This window comes from Triticum dicoccoides, chromosome 6B, assembly GCF_002162155.2.
Source record: "Triticum dicoccoides isolate Atlit2015 ecotype Zavitan chromosome 6B, WEW_v2.0, whole genome shotgun sequence".
Lineage (NCBI taxonomy): Eukaryota > Viridiplantae > Streptophyta > Magnoliopsida > Poales > Poaceae > Triticum > Triticum dicoccoides.
The window spans coordinates 493,796,336-493,805,309 of record NC_041391.1 but is presented as its reverse complement, the minus strand read 5'-3'; positions in this window follow the sequence as shown (position 1 = coordinate 493,805,309).

Below are 8,974 nucleotides of genomic sequence, written 5' to 3'. Positions count from 1 at the left end.
GAGTTAAGGAAGAACCACCCGTAGCAAGGACGGGGGCTCACCGGAGAGGTACCCCACTATCTATCTTAGGGTTCAGGGTGGGGGCGGGGGGCCTAGAGGGCTGGCCGGGGCGGCGGTGGCGAGTTGTTTCGGGGGCGGCGAGGCGGCGCTGGGGCCGGCGGTTCGACCAGTGGTGGCAGGCGGCTTAGGGGTGTGCAGGTTGAAGATGAACTGCAAGCCCTCCCTAAACTACATGTCAAGTGTCTCTCTGCTACCATTGTGTTCAGTTTCGACAGTAGCATTCAGATTCCACAGTTAATTTCAGTTTCGGCAGTTAAGTTCAGAGTCAACAGTTTTTACCTCATCTGTTGTAGTCAGGTGGTTTTTGGTGATGTTAATTTTACCTCCATTTTTCATCATCTATTGGAGATGCTATTAGAATCCCACTTGAGATTGACAATGTCTGTCTTGTGCTGCTTCAGCCTTGACGTCTTACGGCTCACTGGAGCTGCTCCAACGATAGAACGATCCATCACAACAGAGCAGTGCCCTGGACGCTGTCTACAGATTCCTCAGATCTTCCTCCACACCTACGACGGCCACCTCTGCCTCAACTGCTTCAGCGACCAACCCAATGATGCTGAGGTCGACACGGCTACGGCAAAGAGGTTGTACACTTGTTGTGTCACTTATTACTATACATTCACGTCGATCCATTAGGGCTATTTTGGTTCAACGAAGAAACATAGCAATAGGGAATTTTCCAATGGCACTCTACTATTCAATTATTCATGCATTTTGTTGAAAGGAATGAAGCAAAACATCCACCTGGACCTACTTTTCAAAATCCTATGCATGAAAACAAGACCAAGTGCATTAGTGCCAGAATAACATTCTAACTGTACACGCTTTCATATGGTTTCTCTTTATTTTGGCCATGTTTCTATGCATTCCTCTGCTCTTCCAATTCCTGTAAACCAAACACCCAAGTTGATAGAAATCCTGTGTTTACAAATGCTCTGTTTACCATGTGCATTTTCCTATCCTATTCCGGTGTTTTTCCTATCCCTGCGTTTTAAGAATCATGCAAGACAAATGAGCCCTTACAGAATTACTTTAGTTACAGGTACGTGTCGAAGGGAACTTTTTGTGGTTTGTCCTGCTCCTGCCACGACGTCGTCCACCTCACCTGAGCTGCTCCATCGACAGAAGCATCCACCAAACCATACATCACGACTCCTGACCGTCTTTCGCCGCCTCAGATCTCCTTCCCTTCCGCCGGCACGCACCCCAACGGCATCACCATCATCGACTCAGCAGATGAACCTGAGGAGTACACAGGTCCACAAGAGAGGTCGCACTCTTTTGTTTCTGCTTATGTTATGCATTGCTTAAACTTACCTGCTACTTTATCGTCCTGTTCAGCTCTTGGACTTCCAACTCAGGTTCAAATTCATGTTCAAACTTGAGTTCTAAATTAGTTGTGGGGCACATATTGAGGCAGAAATGAATAGTATGTCTGTCTAATATCTGGTTCACCTAGGGTATGCCTATGTTGTTCATCTTGGGTGGGAAACAAATAGTAAAGCAATCATCATCTGTCTTTTTATTAATTTAAAGCAATCATCATCCTGCTATCATTATTTTTGGATCCATCCACTAGTTGTTACCATCACTCTAAATTTCTGCATGCTCTCCTTACATAATCTCACCATATTTTTTCGTATGCATGTCAGATATTGTACACAGTCATGCTGAACATGTAGAGAAAAAGAGAAGAGTTTTGCGCGGCAATGCAATGTCATGCATACATCGCTCCATGGTGGGTTCAATGGAAAACCCTCCCCACCCCTCTCCAGATTGTAATCCAGAGGAAGATATCTGTTCTGAGGCGGATTCAGACGCCGCTGACCACTCCTATTTACCCCCCAGGGTGTTTGCTCTACCTTGGCATGATGATGTTAGTCATATCATGCATATGTTGCCTTGTAGTGCCTACTTTTGACATCATATATGTCATCTGCTTAGTTTAGACATGTTCTGTAATGCCACCTGTTTAGTTTCTATATCATATATGGGAATTATGCAGTCTCATGTCTTTTAGCCAGCCATAATATATGTGAAATGTGCAATGCCGTCCTATTTAACCAGGCATCATATATTTGAATGATATCTTTCCCATCCTTTTCTTCATTACATTTCCATTTGTCGACAATGTTTGTACATTAAACTACTCTTCCTGTGAATCAGCCATTTGGGTGGGAGATGGAAAAATCTGGAGTGGAAACAAGTCCTTCAGAGCAGATAGTGCTACCTGTCGAAGCAGATCTCTTGTTGGGTCCCGATAGCTCCTCAGAGAACGATTCAGAGACAGATGACCAGTCCTATTCCCCTACTGAGGTGTATTCTCTAACTTGGCACGGTTATACTGCTCATATCATGCATACGGTGTCTTGCATTGCATAGTTTAGACATCATATACACAATATTCAACACCATGTTCTTAGTTCAGACATCATATCGAATGCCCTCTGTTTAGCATATAAATCACATATGTGAATTAAATGATGCGATCCTGATTACTTAGATAACATGTAGGTGAATTATGTCATGCGATCCTGTTTTGTTATTCATCATATCTTTGAATTATGTTATGCTATGCTATCCAGTTTAGATGGACATCATATATGTGAAATTATTTCATGCTATCCGTTTTAGTTAAAGAATATACATGTCAACTATTTCATGCCCTCTTTTTTCCACACTATCTATTACATCTATCTCTCATACAATGTCTGTACATTCAACTATGTTTCCTGTTTATCAGCCATTTGAATTGGAGCGGGTGATGCCAGTATCTAGCGGAATAAAAACACGGTCTTCAAATAAAACAGTGCTACCTATTGGTGGAGATAGCACCCCGGTTGTACATGCACAAGAACAAGCCCTACCACACATAACCCAAACTCTCGCAGATAGTACCCCTACTGCGATGGACAGAGAACCAGCTTCACCCAATCTAACCCCAACCCGAGCCGATAGTAACCCAGTTCCTATTGACACAGCACCATCTCCACCACAGAGCTCCCAAACAAGAGCAGTTAGTAAGGAAGCTCCAGTGCCCAAAGGGTCAGTACTATCACGGCGAACCCCAGCTCCACCAGTTAGTACGCCTATTCCCGTGGAGGAAGCACAACCAGCCAGTCGTAGTTTAGCATCTATCGCATTTGATGTTGTTAAATCGTATGTGTGTATCTTCCCATCTTGGAAATATTATACCGAAGATGATGGAAAATGCCAGTTACAGGTGTTTGTCCAGGAGTTATGTGTAAGTAATGTTATTCATGGCAATTACTTTGCTTCGTCCCATACATCCTACCTCCATGATGGTTATAATACAGCAAATTTTCCCATTTTTCTCTATAGAGGAGGACGATTTGGAAACTCATGATGAGGTAACATGTGCTAATACCTCTACTATCTTCACGAAGGCTTGGTGGCAGTATCGGAATTACCTGAAGAAAACATACTTCAGCGGCAAAGAAACTCATCAAATTCCCTTAGGTTCTCCTGAGACACATTTACTGGACGATGACTGGGAACGCCTTGTTCTGTACTGGTCCCGAACCAAGAATGTGGTAAGGTCTATGAGCTCATTTTCTATTTTTAAGTATTATATTCTTGCGTCTTACTGTACTCAGTTCATGTAGAACAAGTGCCTAAACCTGAAGAACAACTGTTCTAATTTAAGATTTCATTGCTATCATAGTTCAAAAAAGCGCTAGGCGTTAATTGTGCGTTTTGCCACCGCCTTGCACTTTACTGACCAAAGCGCATGCTTATGCGCAGTTATGCACAGATTAAGCGTAGTTATGCGCAATGCGTTTTGCCAACGCCTAGAGCCTAGGCGCGCTTAAGCGCTCGCTTATGCGCGCCTTTTTTAACTATGATTGTTTTGCTCTTGTATCATTGTATTTACTCATACAAACTTATTTTTAAATTGAAGGATCTAATCAAAACTCCAATGGCACGGTAGGTATGTTCACGCATGTTTCTTTAATAGGTTTGCTCTTATCAATAGCTCTTTTGATTTCAATTTCAATTGTGTATACAGTTGACTTTCCTATCATGCACATTACTAGCATCACAACAGAGCCAATAGTGCTGTTGTACATGTAGACCCGTGGTACCCATCTGAAATCTTATTGTGCCATGTAGTTTCCCACGCTTTGTATTCTTTCACTGCTGCTTTGTCTTGAACTGATATGATTTGAACCGTGTCTCTATTTTGATTTGGCAAGACAATGTAGTGACCATAGGACATAGATATATGTTTGTTTGATCCTTTTATTATGTACTAGTACTTGGCAATAGAAGACTTGGTAGTTTAATCCTGTCCACCTTACTAATGAACTGGTTCACCGAAATGAGTTTCATATACTAGTACATGCTAAACTTGTTATGTGTCTGCTTGTTTCTTCTTTTAGAATGATGATAGAATATTGGGGAAGAGTGCCTTATTAAGCAATGGTAAAGGAAGTAATGCAGATAAGCTTCAGGATAGTGACGCATCCTTGTTGGTCTCCAACAAAGCTGATAAAACAGCTAAGGAAGACTATCTTGAAGACAGCGAGACAACCCCAAAGCCCTGTCTTGGTTTAGTGTTCGAGTTACGGGCCACTACCGCTTGCACAAGCTATTCAAACTCACTGTCTGAATTAGTTCGGTTTCTTGAGTCTCAACTACAAGCTGAAAGACATCGATCAGTTGTGTTGCGACAAGAAACGGAAGGACTACGGAAGTCCCTGGAGCATTCAGATGCATACTTTCTGGTGCAACGGCAAGCGTTGGAGGATTTTAGCGCCAAACAGGACAAAGCTAGTCAGCTTGCTAAGCTTATTGCCAGCATGGTGGATACTCAGGATAACGTTTCTTGAGCTCTTCTGAAGTTGTTTCAGTTATGCTCTTGTTTTGCTGCCGCGTTTATTTGCAGTGGTGGCCAATTTTGACGGCCAAGTGTATGTAATATGCTGCTTTGTTCCCTATATTTGCACTGGTGGCGAACTTTGATGCCAAGTGGATGTAATATGTGTAATAGCGGTAATAGGCTAGCCTTAATTGCTTGCTTATTTATTTCCTTATTGTCTTGTTTAGTTGTTTGCTTGTAGTCACTGCAGTTCTTTTTCTGTGTTTTTCTAGTGGCCACAATAGTCTATTTTTGGTAACTAGGCCAAAATAATCATGGCAACACACGGACTGTTGTAACCATGGGCCTTCGTTCGGCCGTAGGACCATAGGCCTTCTATACGGGTTGTAGGATCCATCGGTCTTCTATACGGGCCTTAGGGATCAATGGGCCTTCTATGGGCCGTACGGTCCATGGGCCTTCTACGGGCCATACTATCCATGGGCCTCATACGAGCCATAGGATCCATGGGCCTTCTACGGGGCGTATCATCATTTCACCAATTATGGGTCGTACTATTCGTGGACCATAACGGGCCGTTAATAGGCCGTATTTCATAACTCTATGAAAACAGCCCAACGGGTTTTTTTACATGAAAACGGCCCAACGTATTAACGGTCCGCAAACGGGCCGACTGTAACGACGGGCTGAATTTGGCCCACAAGCAGAAAATGACAGTAACGGGCCTTATGTAACCGAATGCTGCAAATGAGCCCAAGAATCAATGGGCCCTGAGAAGGCCGAAAGATAACTTGGGCTGGAAACGTCCCAATGGAATAATGGGCCGTTAATGGGTATAAAGTGAGACACTGTTCATTACGGGCCAGTTTCACCACGGGCCGTTAATGGGCCAAGAGTTACAAAGGTCCTCATATAGGCCGAAAGAAGTCATGGGCCACACACGGGCCGAAAGTTAAAACGGGTTGAATCATATTGGATGGCCCAGATGACGCTACTAGGCCTAATTTGGATAGGGCGTAACGGACCCTGGGTTAGCGGGCTGTAAATGGGCTATACGCGAACAGGCCATTAACAGGCTTTCCGTGGGCCGGCCCACCACCTTTTGACCAAGTCAAACGGGTCGGCCTTTTCACAGGAATGGGCCTTTGTTGGGCCGTGCCACGTGTCACCGTATCATAGGCGCCTTCGGTCCAATGAGAGGATGACATCTGCCCCAACGGCGAGCCGACACGTGTTTCCTCCAGCCAATGATGATTTTACACGTGGAAAATCCCCATTGGTCGGGACTGTTAACGGGTTATCAGATCCAAAACCCGACCCGGTAGCTTAAAGGTGTTCCGTTACAGTGGATGCCACGTGTCGGTCACCCTTGACGAAAGCAGTTATGTGACGCGCGATTTATCGTCATGGAAGTGGACACTTCCATGATGATAATTTTGGTAATGTCATGGAACACTTCTACGACAGCACAGGTATGACTATCTTGATTCTGTCATAAATTTGTCATGGATGTACATGCATGACAAAAAATGCCACCTACTATGACAAACACGTATCATCACGGAAGTCTAATTTTTCTAGTGGAAGCAACGCATAAACTACGGTTTAAGCTTCTGTCACTCTAGCAACCCATCATCTACTTATTACTTCCCAATGCCTTCCCCTAGGCCCAAATCATGGTGAAGTGTCATGTAGTCGACATTCATACAACATACATCTCATCAAAATATCGAACGAATACCAAATTCACATGATTACTTATAACAAGACTTCTCCCATGTCCTCAGGAACAAACGTAACTACTCACAAAGCATATTCATGTTCATAATTAGAGGGGTATTATAAGCATTAAGGATCTGAACATATGATCTTCCACTGGATAAACCAACTAGCATCAACTACAAGGAGTAATCAACACTACTACAACCCACGGGTACCAATATGAGGTTTTGAGACAAAGATCGGATACAAGAGATGAACTAGGGTTTGAGAGGAGATGGTGTTGGTGAAGATGTTGATGGAGATTGACCCCTATCAATGAGAGGATTGATGGTGATGACGATGGCGATGATTTCCCCCTCCCGAAGGGATGTTTGCCCGGCAGAACAGCTCCACCGGAGCCCTAGATTGGTCCTGCACAGGTTCCGCCTCGAGATGGCGGCGCTTCATCCCGAAAGCTTCCTTATGATTTTTTCCAGGGCAAAAGACACCATATAGTAGAAGATGGATGTCGGGGGCCTACCAGGGGGCCCACGAGGCAGGGGGTGCGCCCTCCACCCTCGTTAACAGTCACGACCAATGCCGATTTTCCACGTGTAAAATTCTCATTTGCTGACGGAACCACGTGTCAGCTCCGCGTTGGCACAGGTGTCACTCATCCAATGGGCGAGATGCACCTATGATATGTTGACATGTGGACCGGCCCAAAAGGGGTACACCATAACCAGGATATACAAAACGGGAAAGTGGAACTGGCTAGAAAATACGGTATTTTATTGCCGCTACTAATTGAAAGCCTATCGATCACATACATGCCAGCTCTATCATCTGTTGACTGCAGATGTCCCTGCTCCCCTTCCTGACAAGGAACATACTATATGTACTAAATACAAAATAACAAAAGAGGAACATGTTAAAGAACAGAAGAGGAAGCATATTCTTGAGGTTCTGCTTCTTTGCATACAATGTTGGTTGCCCACTCATGATGAATCACAGCGCCCAAAGAAATGCAATTCCATGATGTCTCTCTGTATGTGAGCACATGCATTTGGAAAATCAAGTGGGAGCATTACCAGACCAATTAAATGTGTGTCTATTAACTAATATCAGTATCATATCACAATTCATATTTGAAGAAGTAAGCTTTGGACTTATGATTGGTGTGTTGTTTAGCTTCAAGAGTGGGTTGCTCCTAGTGCGACACAAAGCAGCTACAAAGATCATAGTGTAGATACAACAGGAAATCCGTAAGCATCACAAGTAAAATCAGCAAAGTGGAACTTGCTGGAAAATATATGCTACTATTGCCAGTACGGCTAGAAAGGTTTCAGATACCAGCTCTCTTCAACTGAAGGTGTGGTACTATTAATATCAGTATAACTCTCAAAGGCGACACAGCTCCCCGCATTTCCTTTCTAATCTTATAGGATTCAAGTGGGCAGGCCACTACAATTCCTATTCCTATGTTTACAAAATCCTATGAATCAAAGAGGCCCAAAGAGTTGAAAGTGTCCATCACAACCGACCGAATAGACCTCTACACTGCAAATGTTCATGCTCCTCTTCACTACAAGGAACATACTGTACTACTGTCATACTCCCTTCGTTCCAAAATATAAGTCTTTGTAGATATTTTGTAACGCCCCGCTTCCGATGCGCCAGGTGTCCACTAGTTATTCGCCGTAGTTGCCATGTCTTTCGCTTGCGTGTTGCATATTGCCATGTCATCATGTGCTTTTCATTTGCATACGTGTTCGTCTCATGCATCTGAGCATTTTCACCGTTGTCCGTTTTGCAATCCGACACTCCTAGGTCCTCCGGCGTCCCCCTTTTGTCTCTTGTTGTGAGTGGGTGTTAAACATTCTCGGAATGGATTGAGGCTTGCCAAGCGGCCTTGGTATAGCACTGGTAGACCGCCTGTCAAGTTTCGTGCCATTCGGAGGTCGTTTGATAATCCAACGGTTAACCGGGTAACCGTAAAAGCCTCTTTTGTCTTGCAGCCCAACACCCCTTTATATCAGCCCACTAACCCAGCAAACTCCCTTCCATGCTCTCGGTCGTTCGATCACGATCATGTGGGCGAAAACCGCTCCTCATTTGGACACTCCTAACTCCCTCTACCTATAAAATAGTCCCCTTCCCTGAAATCTCGCAGTCCAAACCCTAGCCTTCCTCTTCCTCGCGCCGCCGGACACGTCCAACCCCACGCCGGACATGTCCACCGCCCCGCAGCCATGTTACCCGGCTAACCGCGCGCCGCCATGTGTCGCCCCGCGCCTCCCACCGCCACTGGCCCGCGCGGCCCGCAACAGACCCGCCCGGGCCGGATCTGGGCCCGAGCTGCCCCTC